Source organism: Dendrobium catenatum, unplaced genomic scaffold (genome assembly GCF_001605985.2).
Source record: "Dendrobium catenatum unplaced genomic scaffold, ASM160598v2 fragScaff_scaffold_920, whole genome shotgun sequence".
NCBI lineage: Eukaryota > Viridiplantae > Streptophyta > Magnoliopsida > Asparagales > Orchidaceae > Dendrobium > Dendrobium catenatum.
Window position 1 is genome coordinate 619,668 of NW_021319382.1, and position 13,867 is coordinate 633,534.

Here is a 13,867-nt window from a genome sequence, read left to right on the forward strand (position 1 = left end):
TCGTATAGATTTTCTCCCAAAAAAGAAATATTTCTGACGGATTTTCTTTGTTACCGGCGGATTTCGTCAGCCAGTAACACGTTATTTTACTGTAGTGTCTCTGCAACGCCAGACATCTTAATTGCTCATCTGTTCGGCATGGAAGCTGTTGTTCTTATGCTCTTTTAGATATTTAATCTCCTCCATGAAATTTCATTCACCTGAAATTCCTTGCTGTTATTTTCTTTCTTAATTTCTTCTCTGCATATTTATTATTTACACAACAAATAATTTCTATAAATTTTTTTTGATGATAACGAAAATCTCTGCATATTTTTGATCGGTTCCACTACTCATTCCCCAGCGCACTGAGGAGTCTGAGAGTGAAAATGATGCCATGGCATGCTTTTCTCGGCCTTGTAATCTTCTTACTGTAGATATACAGTGCAGTGGACTCAGGACTGGGTTGGTAGACCGATTCATGTCCTTAAACCTCCATGGCGATGAAACATTCTTAGTTAATTTCATGGAAATATGCATAATTCTCTATGCAGTTGCTGTGATTCTCACTGTTGTTCTTCCATGAGCATTCTGTATGTTGCTAGCTTTGATCACATATTTAATATGTTCGCATAGTTTAGCTATGCTATCTTAAAACTTATTAATGAAGGGATTGAGTATATAAATGGTGAATTTGGGGATAAAAATGTGAGGAACCAGTTCATGTGATTTGATTTGTTAAGTGTTGTGTTAAAAAGGTAATGCTATTTTGTATGGGATGTGGAAAAATAGATGCATGAATTTTTATAATGTATTAGCGTATCAGTTTGTTTTATGAAAAAAAAAGTAAAATAGTAGTTTTCTTTGAGGTGTGAGAAGTGGTGGAGGGATGATGACAACGACGAGACAATATTAGTTGAGTGACTACGGTAGTTGATGATAGTTAGGTGTTGATCTATGGCGAAGTCAGAAATTTTTAAAGAGGGCCCAAGTTTAATTATTTTATTGTTTATATATATTATGAAAATTCAATATACTCTATGAAGATATGCTTGTAAATCCTATTCGATTTTTTTTTAAGAAACCGCTCATAGAAAGCACCTGATGTGGGGGGAGGCACGACCCTAGGCCCCCCCCCGGTATCAGCGATCAAAGATCGGATGATGTTGATCAAGTGACAATAGCTAGATGGTGATGAGTGGATTGTGACAATCACTGTGACGATTAAATGATATTTGCTGGACGATAACAGTAAAATGTTAGTGGTGGCTAACAATGATTGATGCTATTGACCGTTAAATATAACCATGAGTTCTTCATATTTTAAAACTCTCATTCAACTCAAATTCAAAATCTTTTCTATTTAAAAACTTGGGTTTATTTATAATATTTTAAAAAATTATATTTTAGCTTTTATTTTGCTAAATAAATTTTAAATTTTAAATGCATGAGTTTAATAATTTTGAATTAACAGAATTTACTGAATACTATTGGACTTAAATCCTATCTTCAGCCAAACAGAGGAAAATCATTTCTCAACGGTCGTCATCTTCCCTTCACTCTCTTTTTCTCTCTCATTGCCAACTCCGTCCATGGCTATATTCAACATCCTCCTTCCGAAGGCTTCCACAACCAGCTAGACGCCACTGAATTCGACACCAAGCTGGTCCATCTCTAAAACCCTACTTTAAAACCCCATCTTTCTTACAAAATCCTCAGATTTCTTGAGGTGAGCTCTCCTTCAGCTGTCCTTGTAAATCCACGACTCATCTTCTGGATGTGGAAATCGTTCGAAATTTGTCTGCAAGGCAGGGGAAAAGCCATGCTGCAACTGTGAGTTCTGAGGGTGAAGGGCTGTTTAGGAATCTGATGGATACTTCTGAGGAGTTCAATAGTCTCCAGAGGAAGCTAGAACAGCTGTCTGATCTCACATTGGAGACCCTTTCTTCTAAATTCCACAGGGTACAGATTGAGATTTTGGTTATAAAATCGCTATCGTTGGTTTCTTGTCACTGAAGAACTGGATTCCAACTACTGAGTTCATCGAGATCTTTCTGTTGACCAGATGTAAGAATCTGTGCTGCACAAGCTTGCTTCCTGTTGATGACTGTGAGTGCAAGATATGCACTAATAACGAGAGATTTTGTAGTGCTTGCATGTGTCCCATTTGTTTCAAATTTTATTTTTGTTTTGCGTGCAGGCAAATATTTCAAGAATTCAATTCAAATAAAGTTGACCCAGTTCAATCTTATTATATCGCTATATTTAAAAGGGAAACCATCCAATTCATCGACTTCAAAGAAGTCGCTGACTCGTCCGGCTAAGACGATGATTCCTTCAAGCAAGGTCCGTGACTTCTTTCAGCCAAGTTAGCTTCTTCTTCAAGCCAAGTCTATGGCTTCTTCTAGCAAAGTCGGCCACTTATTCAGCTGACAGCAACCTCCTTTAACAAAGTCAATGGCTTCCCTCTATCAAGATTAAACTTTCAATTAGGATATCGGTTAAGCCAATAACCATATGCTTAATTGGAAATTTATACGTATATCTAGGCAAAACAACTCTTTGTAATTTTTCTTATTTTTGTAGTCTTAAATGTAGCCAATCCTTTGTAGCACAGGACATATGATACACATGAGATTTCCAGTACTTGAGCTACCTAGCAAAATTCTAGATTTTCTCTCTCCAAAATTGTTCTCTCTCATATTTTCTACTTTCTTCTTTATTTGTTCTAATAGTAAGGTTCTGGCATAATTAATGGACATATTTAACTTCAACATCTTTGAAGGTATGGTAATCATTTAACTGAGAGCTAGAAGCTAGAAACTCTAAGAAATGGAGCAGAACAGAGAGACTTTAGTGAACATGGAGAATCAAGATTTTGTTACCACAAGGTAACTTGCAAAAATGGAAGAAAGCATGACTAGAATGATCCAAGAAGCACTTAACCGTCTCCCAAGAAGTACTCCTAGAGTGGAGTTGACTAAATGATTGTCCGATTCAATTTGCATTTAAATTTAACATCCTCAAAGGACTTATTTTGATTCAACAATCTCAAAGGTATAGTGAGTGTGGAGCATACCAAGATTTAAAAGCTAGATATTATGTGAAGTAGAACATAATAGGGAGACTTTAGTGAACTTTTCACCACAAGTTAACTTGCAAAGATGGAAGAAAAAATGTCTAGAATGATCCAAGAAGAACTTGAGCAGACTCCTAAGAAGTATTTCTTGAGTGGAGTTGACATCATTATCATCTTATTCAATTATAAGAAGAAGGAGCTTGTCTGGAACCAGAGCTGGACTTCATAGTAGTCGATGAGACCTATTATCTAGATATTAAAGAATTTTTAAGCATTATTTCAAATGAGGCAAGAGCTGGATGAATCTCTTAGGGGCTTTATCATGAGGTTCAAATGGAGAAGTTGGTTATCAAAAATCTAGAGCCATTAATGGCTCAATCTGCCATCACTAAGGTCTTTGTGAGGGACATTTCTGCCATGCTTTTTGTTTAGAAAAATCAAGGACTTTGGTCAAGCTGCTCGAACTTGCCAATAGTCATATAAATGATGAACAATAATATTATAATACCAACAACTCGGTAGTAAGGCGAGAGAAGAAGTTTAATTTGTCATGTAAATTAAGTGATTTTCTATGAACCAACAAAGTCACCAAGAGGTCAAAGGGAGAGTGAAAGATTCTATAATGAATGAAGAAGAAATCCACAACAACAACCATCTCGTCATTTTGAAGGGTGAGTGTAAGATGTTAATCATTCTGTGGAATGAAGGGAGAGTTCATGGCCTCTAATTCGTCATTTCCTTACTATTATCCTGCCAAGGCTTTCGATGGCCGAGCTTGTGGAGGACATCTAAAATAAAGAGTACTTCAAGTGACCAGCGCTAATGAAGGTTGGAGGACATCTCCGTGATTTATGGATATATTATGTCTTTTGTAAAGATCATGATCATTGAGGAGTGCTAAGATTTTAGAAATCTAGTCAAAGAGGCGAAGAGCTGATTAAGGTAGGAAAATTAAAAGTTGTTTTAAGAAGCAGTAAAAAAGTCATCCCAAACAAAATCTTAGTTAACAATTGTTTCTTGTAATTCCATCCTTTGTTCCTTATAGTTGTGCTCGTAGTAAACCAGCTGGTGTGATGAGGTTAATGTGCTCGTACAAAGCTCTTGTGGATTTTATAAGTGAAATATTACATTTTGTATATATGACATGTCAACTAGACATTGGCTTAGCGTTATTAAGTTCCTCAATCTTATCTATATATACCTATGGTTGTAATCTGTACAGAGACATATTAAAGAAATACTTTTCTCCTTTCTTGTTTCTATTTCCGTTCTTGCTATGCTCTGTTCTTCATGGTATCAAAGCTTGGCTTTCCATGGAGAACACGGCAACTTCTCATCCCAGCGAGCAATAAGGCATCACAACTTCAGATGATCTCCAGATCTCACTGGCGCTGAAGTTTGTCTTATTAAACATCAAGAACATTGTTCCCATACAACTTGCGTTAAACAACTATTCCATTTGGAAATCACATATTCTAAAAAATTTTCAGGCATATGGGTTCCATAAGTTTCTTGATCCCTCTCTTTCTCTTCCTGATCAATCTTCTTCCCAAACCGACAGCTCCACCTCTAATTCATCATCCGCTCAATCACTTCTTACCGATCATATCCAAAAACAGATCAAAGGTTATACAATTCAAGAATAACCTGCACAATATCTCTCTCAAGAACCTATCTATGTCTCAATATCTTGCTGAAATCAAAATAATAGTTGATTAAATAGCTGGGGCATGTTCGGTTGTTGATACAGAAGCCATCATAATGTATATACTGAACGGATTGCCTAACTCCTATCAATCTTTTAAGATAGCCATTAGGACAATGCTCACTCCTATTACCCTTGATCAACTATACCCTCCTCCTCAATGAGGAAATCAACTTGGCATCTGACGCTGCTCACAGTTCTACACCCGCTGATCCCAATCCTGCGTTATACTCAACGCGCGGAAGTGGTCGTCGATACAGAGGCAGAAACAACTCAAACTCCTTCAATGTCGGTCGCTCTTCTACATCTACACCGACTTTCTATCAAATATGTCTCAAGAAAGGACATTCGGCACCGGACTGCTGGCATCGCCTCAAATCTCAATCCGCAGTATGTTCCGACTTCTAGCAACGCCACCAGTAAAGCTCTGGTAGCCAGCTCGAACAACTCCTCCAATTGGTTTCTTGACTCGGGAGCAACGTCTCACCTAACCAACTCACTCGACAACATGTCCATCTCCACCCCTTACCAAGGTACCTACAATATTACCATCGGAGATGGCAGATCGATAAACATTGCTCACTCAGTGGCTGGTTTATTGCCAACCCCAACTCGTAAGATTATTTTATCTCAAGTTCTTCATACTCCTCAATTACACTACAATTTGCTATCCATATCTAAACCTACTAAAGATAATGACATTTTTATTGTTTTTAATCCGTCGGGCTTTGTGTTTAAGGATCTGAAGACGGATCAAATTTTGCTCCAAGGACCGTGTAAGAATGGCCCCAATCCCGTTCCGACCACTTCAACATCGAATTCAACACAGGCTCTTTCGGTTACAGCCAATAATGCTCAAACTTGGCACTCAAGACTTGGTCATCCTCATACAAGGACTCTTAAGACCATTTCTAAATGTAACCAGCATCTTAATATTTCTATTGATTCTTCGGTCTGTGAGTCATGTATCAAGTCAAAGTGTCATAAACTAGCTTTTAAAAACCCTGATAATCGTCGAAATTCTATTCTCTCTCTTGTTTATTCCGATGTTTGGGGACCCGCTCCTGTCGCTTCGCTTCAAGGCTGCCGTTATTATGTAATTTTTGTAGATGACTTCTCTCGTTTTACTTGGATCTTTCTGATGCAAAATAAATCTGATGTTACGAATATTTTCATTATATTCAAAACTAAAATTGAGAAATACACATCTAGCTCCATCAAAACATTGCGGACCGATGGCGGAACTGAATTTATAAATCATCCCTTAAAGCAATTTCTTCAACAAAATGGGATCACCATGAGATTTCCTGTCCCTATACGGTGTCGCTGAAAGGAAACACAGACATATCATTGAGACGTCTCGGACACTTCTTCTTTATGCATCTATCCCTCCTACGCATTGGCCGGAAGCGGTCTTAACATCTGTCTACTTGATCAATAGAATGCCCCAGTGGCGGAGCCAGAAAATTTATTGAGGGGGGCCTAAAATATTTTATTAAAAATTTTTCTCAACTTTTTTCGTTCTGGCTTGAGACCGGCATAGACAGTTTTAATTTTTTTTTTCAATTATTATCCAAAAATGTAATTCTTTATAATATTAAATATAATTCTCAAGTGATCTGCTCCTACGCCGCATACGAGCAGGAAGGCCAGTCGTTGTAGCTGCTATCCATGAATCTTTGAATTTGAGTCTATTGGCTTTTTTTTTTCCAAACCAAGCAACACGACACTTAATTTAGTTGTTTTATTTTATTTTATCTTTCTTATTTCGGACAATTTTAAAAACTACTCGTGTTTTCTATGGTTATATATTTTCGGTGAAGAAGCAAAAAAAATATTTTAGTCTGTTTGTTTTCCTTTGCCCGTGAAGTATTTAGAGAACATACCCCCTCCCTCCGCCCTTGGAATGCCCTCGTCGGTTAATCATCAATTCTCACCTTTTGAACTCTTTCACAGCACTAAACCTGATTATAGTCATTTAAGAGTTTTTGGTTGTGCTTGTTTTCCCCCTACCCCTTCTCATGCCAGACACAAACTTCAACCCAAGGCTAAATCGTGTATTTTTCTCGGCTATTCTGACACTCATAAAGGTTATAAATGTCTTGATCCAACTACAAATAAAATCATAATCTCTCGTCACACGACCTTTAATGAGTCCAATTTTCCCTTTTCAAATACATCCCAAACCTCCTCTGATTCTGTTCAAGAAAGCTATCCTTATTTCTTAACTCCTATCTCCGTTTCCACACATGCTTCCACTTCTAACTCAACTCACAATACTCAGTCCACCCCATTTCATTCCACGGCTTCCTCATCCCCTCAGGCTACTCGAACTTCTTCTCCAAATACTGAACAGCACATTAATTCTATGCAGCTTTCTCCAAGTGCTAATAATCAAATTCCTCAGCCCTACCGAGTACTCACCATCACATGATTACCAAGAAACAAACTGGCTCTCTTAAACCTACTGTTAGACTTAATCTCTTTCACGCTAACACTCCCACAGATCAGCCAGTTTCCCCTACAACATTTACTGAAGCAAATAAATACCCCGAGTGGCGCCAAGCCATGGCCATGGAATTCTTGGCTTTGCAAAAGCAAGGCACATGGTGCCTTGTTCCCCCGCCGCCAACATCTTCCATTCTTGGCTGCAAATGGACCTATCGTGTCAAATTACATGCTGACGGCAAGGTGGCAAAACATAAGGTACGCTTAGTTGCACAAGGCAACCACTAGGAATATGGAGTGGACTATACCGAAACATTTAGTCCAGTGGCAAAACTTCCTACCATTCGTGTTCTTCTAACTGTTGCTCTTTACAATGATTGGCAGGTTCATCAACTTGATGTTGCAAATGCTTTCCTTCACGGACCCCTTTCTGAAACGGTCTACATGTCACAACCCAAAGGATTCGAAGACACATCGCATCCGGACTACGTGTGCCGTTTACACAAAGTAATTTATGGCCTTAAACAAACACCACGTCAATGGTATAACATGTTCACCTCATATCTAATTTCTATGGGTTTTATTCAAAGCAATGTCGATCCCTCTCTTATGATCCTTCGGCAATCACAATTTCAAATTTATCTTCTCATCTATGTTGATGACATACTAATAACCGGTGACAATCCTGATCTCATCAATAAGTTTTTCAATAATCTGAACGGCAACTTCTCCATGAAGCATTTAGGCCAAGTGCACGATTTTCTCGGGATGCGGATTACACGTTCTGATCAAAGCTATTTCTTATCCCAGAAGAAATATGCATATGTAATTCTTCAACAGGCTCAATTAACCAATTGCAATCAGCTGGCCAACCCGACATGTACAAAGCTGCCCCTCACGTTTCTTGATGATCCTCTACTATCCGATCCTCCCACTTACCGAAGACTAATTGACTCTTTACAGTATCTGACGTTAACTCGCCCATATATTATGTACAGCATAAATCAGCTCTCTCAGCGCATGCATCATCCACTACCTCAACACATCTACCCGCTCAAACGCCTTCTAAGATATATTAAAGGTACACTTGACTACGGCATACCAACATCAAAATCTAATCTCTCTATCATTCTTTTTGGATGCTGATTGGGTTGGTGATACAAGCTCCAGAAAATCTACCTCCGGATACTATTCATTTCTTGGAGATACTATAATTTCATGGACAGTTAAAAAGCAAAGAACAGTGGCCAGATCCTCTACAGAATCAGAATATCGTGCTCTGGCTGCCCTCACATCCGATGTCATCTGGTTACGTCGCCTTTTAAATGACTTTGGCATAGCACAGAATCAACCTATAGACATGTACTGTGACAACACATCTGCAATCACATTGGCTAACAATCCCGTTTTTTATGCCCACACTAAGCATATCGAGATTGATCAGAAGTTTATTAGAGATCATATTACCAACAATCACATACGTCTACTTTCCATTTCCACTGTCGATTAAGTGGCCGACATTTTCGCTAAACCTCTATCTACACCTAGATTTTACTATCTACGACACAAACTGACGGTCATACCAGATCCATCAGTTTGCAGGGGCGTATAAGTGAAATATTACATTTTGTATATATGACATGGCAACTAGACATTGGCTTAGCGTTATTAAGTTCCACCATCTTATCTCTATATTCCTATGGTTGTAATCTGTACAGAGACATAGTAAAGAAATACTTTTCTCCTTTCTTCTTTCTATTTCCGTTCTTGCTCTGCTCTGTTCTTCAGATTTTGATGCTATTGCTTTGTGATATATCTATATTTTCCTCTTCCTTTCTTGTCATCCAGGTTAAGCTATCCTTAAATATTCTTTATCAAGGATGCTTTATTTCATTGAAACCTCTATGTTGATGGCACAGCTAATGAATTTCCATATGTTACTTTACTAACATCTTATTTATTTCAATCAATTTCAATCTTTAGGCTTCGTTTAGAACTGCTTTTTTACTGCTACTTAAAATAGCTTTTTAGTACAAAAGTTAAAATTTTTGTACTCGAAAACTGCTTTTAAGAAACAGCAAAAAAACTGTTCCAAACGAAGCCTTAGTAATTGATGAATAATGACGTTTCAATTGAACCCGACCAAATATCACACTTATACCTGTGAATTAGAGAAGAATCCTTTGCTTCTTGTTTAATATAATTGGATCCAATGGTATGCTAAATGCTTGGCGGCCTAAAAACAGTCACTTTTTGCTTCATATCAATGCACAGTTGAAAAAAAACTCTGATTCATTATAAGCACTGGTGTTTGTTTCATTTTGGGAGTTATGGGTATTGTACATAATTGGTGTTGCCTGCTGCCTTAGGTAGCTCCTGTAGCGGACTCTTGTATAAATAAAACAAAATATCAATAAAGAAGCTGGTGATTTTGTTCTTTGTTCTTGTGCTTTTTTACTTTGTATCTTGAAATGCTTCAGGTGGTAAGTCTTGAGCCGATGTGTGAACATGGACGGATTCCAGTTTCCTGTTCATGACCAATTGTAGCTCTTCTGTGTTTTCTTTCTTTGATTGATTGCAAACAAGTGGTTTCGGTTTCATTTGGCCGGGGTAAGAAGGACTTCAGGCTCATAGTAAGGAGTTAAATTGGCCACGTTAAAGATGGCATAGACATTATAATCTACTAGCAAATCTATTTGATAAGCATTATTATTGATCTTCTTGATGACGTGAAAAGGTCCATCTGCTCTTGGTTTAAGCTTCCCAAATGGTCCAGAGGGAAAACATTCTTTTCGCAATCGAATCCATACCAAGTCCCCTTCCTTCAATAAAGTTTGCTTTCTTCGCTTATTAGCTTGAGCTTGATAGCGCCCATTTTGTTTGGTAATCTCCACTTATTGGCTTGATCTTGACAGTCACACTCAACTTCAACTTTGTTAATGAGCTCATGCTCAAACTTTATTAGCAAGTTAATGAGCTCACGCTCAAGCAGGTTTTTAGTATAAAAATTAAATTTTTTGTACTAAAAAGCTATTTTAAGAAGTAATAAAAAAGTCATTCCAAAGTTTAAGTTAAATGGAAACTTGTCATAATCAAGCTTTAGTCAAGTGTTCCTCGAACTTAGCTTGATTTCATGTTAGTTAAGCAGTATTGTTTTTCTCATTAAGCAGTCAGAGATGTTAGCATTCAAGGAGTGGAATATGGGTATTCGCAATTGCTTGTATAATTGAACTTGTGGACAGTGTCTTGATTTTCAATTGAGCTGTTTGAGACAATTTTATCCTCAATCATAAAATTTATTTACTTAGTAAATGCAAGTTTCTTAATGACTAATCTTACAATTGAATAATATTCAATCAAATAGTTATAAAAAGTGAAAGAAATATCAAATTATATTAAATTGAAGCGTTGTAATATATGATATTTAGGCTTCGTTTGACACAATTTTCTTATTATTTTTTAAAACAATTTTTTAGTACAAAGATGTGACTTACTTAACATATCTTTTCCTTGATGGATTAGTTGTGTTGAATCAGAACAACATTAATAATGTTTTATCGAGACATAGATATTTTAGAAGATTTGAATTTCATATTCTTGAGAAAGCCGCGCTAATTAGAGTTTTTTTCGGATAATCTTGCATGCTAAAAATATCATCTTGCTCCAATCATCACTCTTCTTTTTTCACTCTAATCTTTTGCACAACCCTTATTAGGGTTTCAACAAAAAATCCTATTTTTGAATTAAGTTAAGGAAATCTAATTTGCATACATGCAAGAAGGAATATATTATTAAGAAACCTTATAAACCCCAATTCTCATCTAACCCCCTACTCTTAATTTCTTGTATATTGTATGAACCTTAATGCTTTGTTAAGAGAATAAAATCCACATAAAGCCTTTATTATCTTATATCTTTCATAGGTATTTCTTATCATAATTCCATATTTATTATCATATAGTGCACTCACACCTCAATTCAAGCTCACCTAGTCAATTACTATTAGTCTCGTGGTACACAACCAACACTTGAGCCTTTTTTTTTTTTTGATTTAATGGTCAACACTATCATTGCCAGGTCCTAAGTTCTGGGATGAGACTAATTGAGGGATGCATTAGGTAGTTGACCGCCAGCATACAACTTAACAAATTATGACATGAATCTTTTAATATATTATGATAATGCTAGGGTGTTCCTTCTAAGTGATGCACTGTATAACGAAAATGCAACAAAAAAATGTGCAAGATCCACTACACTGACATTCGGGTCCAATATTAATATACTAGGGTTCTCATATCACTGATGGATATGAGCAAATAAACTAGTCCTTGAAATTAGAATTATGATAGAAACATATAATATTGATATTCTTACATGCAAATTAATAAAATTAATATATATTATTATTCATAGAAAGATAAATATTCTATGTATTCAAAAAACTAAATGCAAGGGCATATACAAGGTGGACTATGGGGGCACGTGCCCCCCTTCTAAAAAATAGGATGTCTAATTCAAGATTTAAAATAAAATAAAAAATAAGCTAGACATATGTGGTAGTCAATCATAGGTATTGTATGGCTTGCAGCAAAACCGTTATGGCCATCGGTAATAAAGCACACTATGGTGATGCCTACCTATAGATCAAGCAGTCCAATCAACAACATGACGGTGAACCAAGCAATATCCATGCCATCATATACCAATCTATAAAAAATTGTAGCAAATCCTAGTAAATGCTAATTGTGATATTCTTTAACTTTGTCTATATTAATTTTAAAATCAAATCACACATGTTATCAATATCATATATTTTATAAATAAATAATTAATGTTGTAGAAATTGAAAGTAAATGCAAAATTTTAAAAAAGTTTGAATACTATTTTTTTTTATTTCAATATATCATAATTGGTATTTATTTGATTTACAAATAATTTATAAATTTAGATAAAATAATTATGGCTAGTGTTCGTTCATTTTTTTGCTTTAAAATTACCTATGCTTATCCAAGCTCAAAAGAAAAAACGTTTAGGGAAAGTTTGTCAAATAAATTTAGGCTTCATTTGGGACGGCTTTCTTACTTCTTTCTAAAGCAGTTTTTTAGTAAAAAAAATTAATTTTTGTACTAGAGAACTACTTTAAGAAGCAATAAGAAAGCTGTCCCAAACGAAGCCTTAGGCTCCATTGAAAAAAATTTCTGTCTCTTCCATTGACTAAATGAATTGGAAAAAAAGTTAAGGGATTGATAGTTTAAGATTTAAATTATGATATTTAAGTATAAACATACTAGAAATGATGTAGATGTGATTGCAAATATGAGCTCGAATGATAATATTATAAAAATTAATATAATTGAAAATAAAATTATAACTTTAAAGATTATTATTAAGGATAAAATTATTAATGTTATAAGTGCTTATACTCCTCAAATAGGTTTGGATATGTTTTCAAAAATAAAATTTTAGAATGATTTTGAATATATGTATATAAGTATATAAAAACATTATAAGTGCTTATATAAATGATGAATCATGAAGAATGCGTTTTTATTGAAAAAATTTAAATGAGCATGTTTGTAGAGTGGTAGAAGATTTTAAAAGTATTTATGGTGGATATGAGTATACAATGAAGATTTCTCTCTAACTTATAATTTTGTAATTGTTAATATTTTATTGAAAAAAAAAAATAACATCTCATTACTTATAAGAATGGACATATTAAAATTCAGATTGATTTTTTTCTTATGAGAAAATAAGATCATTTAGATTGTAAAATCATTCTAAATGAAATGTTATATACTCAATATCGACTTTTAGTTGTGAAAGTAAGATTCAAGATATTAAGATTTGAGTTGTTTGTGAGGAATAAAATATTTTATGTAAAAAATAGCTAGTAATGTTAAGAATTCTATAAATTATATGCTTAGACAATTAAAAGGAAAAGCTTTTAATAGTAAAACTAATTAATGATAAAATCAAAATGTTCAAAAAAAAAAAAAAATCAGAAGCTTTGATATGAAAGCTTAGATTGTGAATGATATAGAGGTGCCCATAAGGGGTTTAAGAAAATAATGTGATGCAAAAAATTTAGTTTTTAGTAATTTAATTTATATAATATATTATATATTAAGGAGGGCGAATATGTATATATACGTTAGCAAAGCAAAGAGATGAGAAGAAATTATTTAGCTTAAGTGAAATGCACTAAGAGTGAAGATAAAAAAGTTTTTTAAAAAAGAAAATATTCAATGTAAGTGGATGATATATTTTGATAAACTTTTCTATGAAAATTATGATAATATGATTTAATGACCTTAGCATCCTAAATGAAAATATAATTTTGTTTTTATCTAAATTATAGAGGCTTTAAAGAAAATAGAATGTTAAAAAATTATTAGACCAGATGATGTTCTAATAGAAGTGTGAAAATGCGTAGGAGATTATGAAATTTCTTAGCTTACTAAACTTTTAATGTGTCATACATTAAAATAATGGGAGAGAGCAATTAAGCATAGGTCACGACATGATATTAATATTTCTTAAAATCAATTTGGATTCATGCCAGATAAGCCTAATATGGAAGACATATATTTATTGAGAGATTCAATGAAGAAGTACATAGAGAGTAAGAATGATGTACATATGATATTTATTAA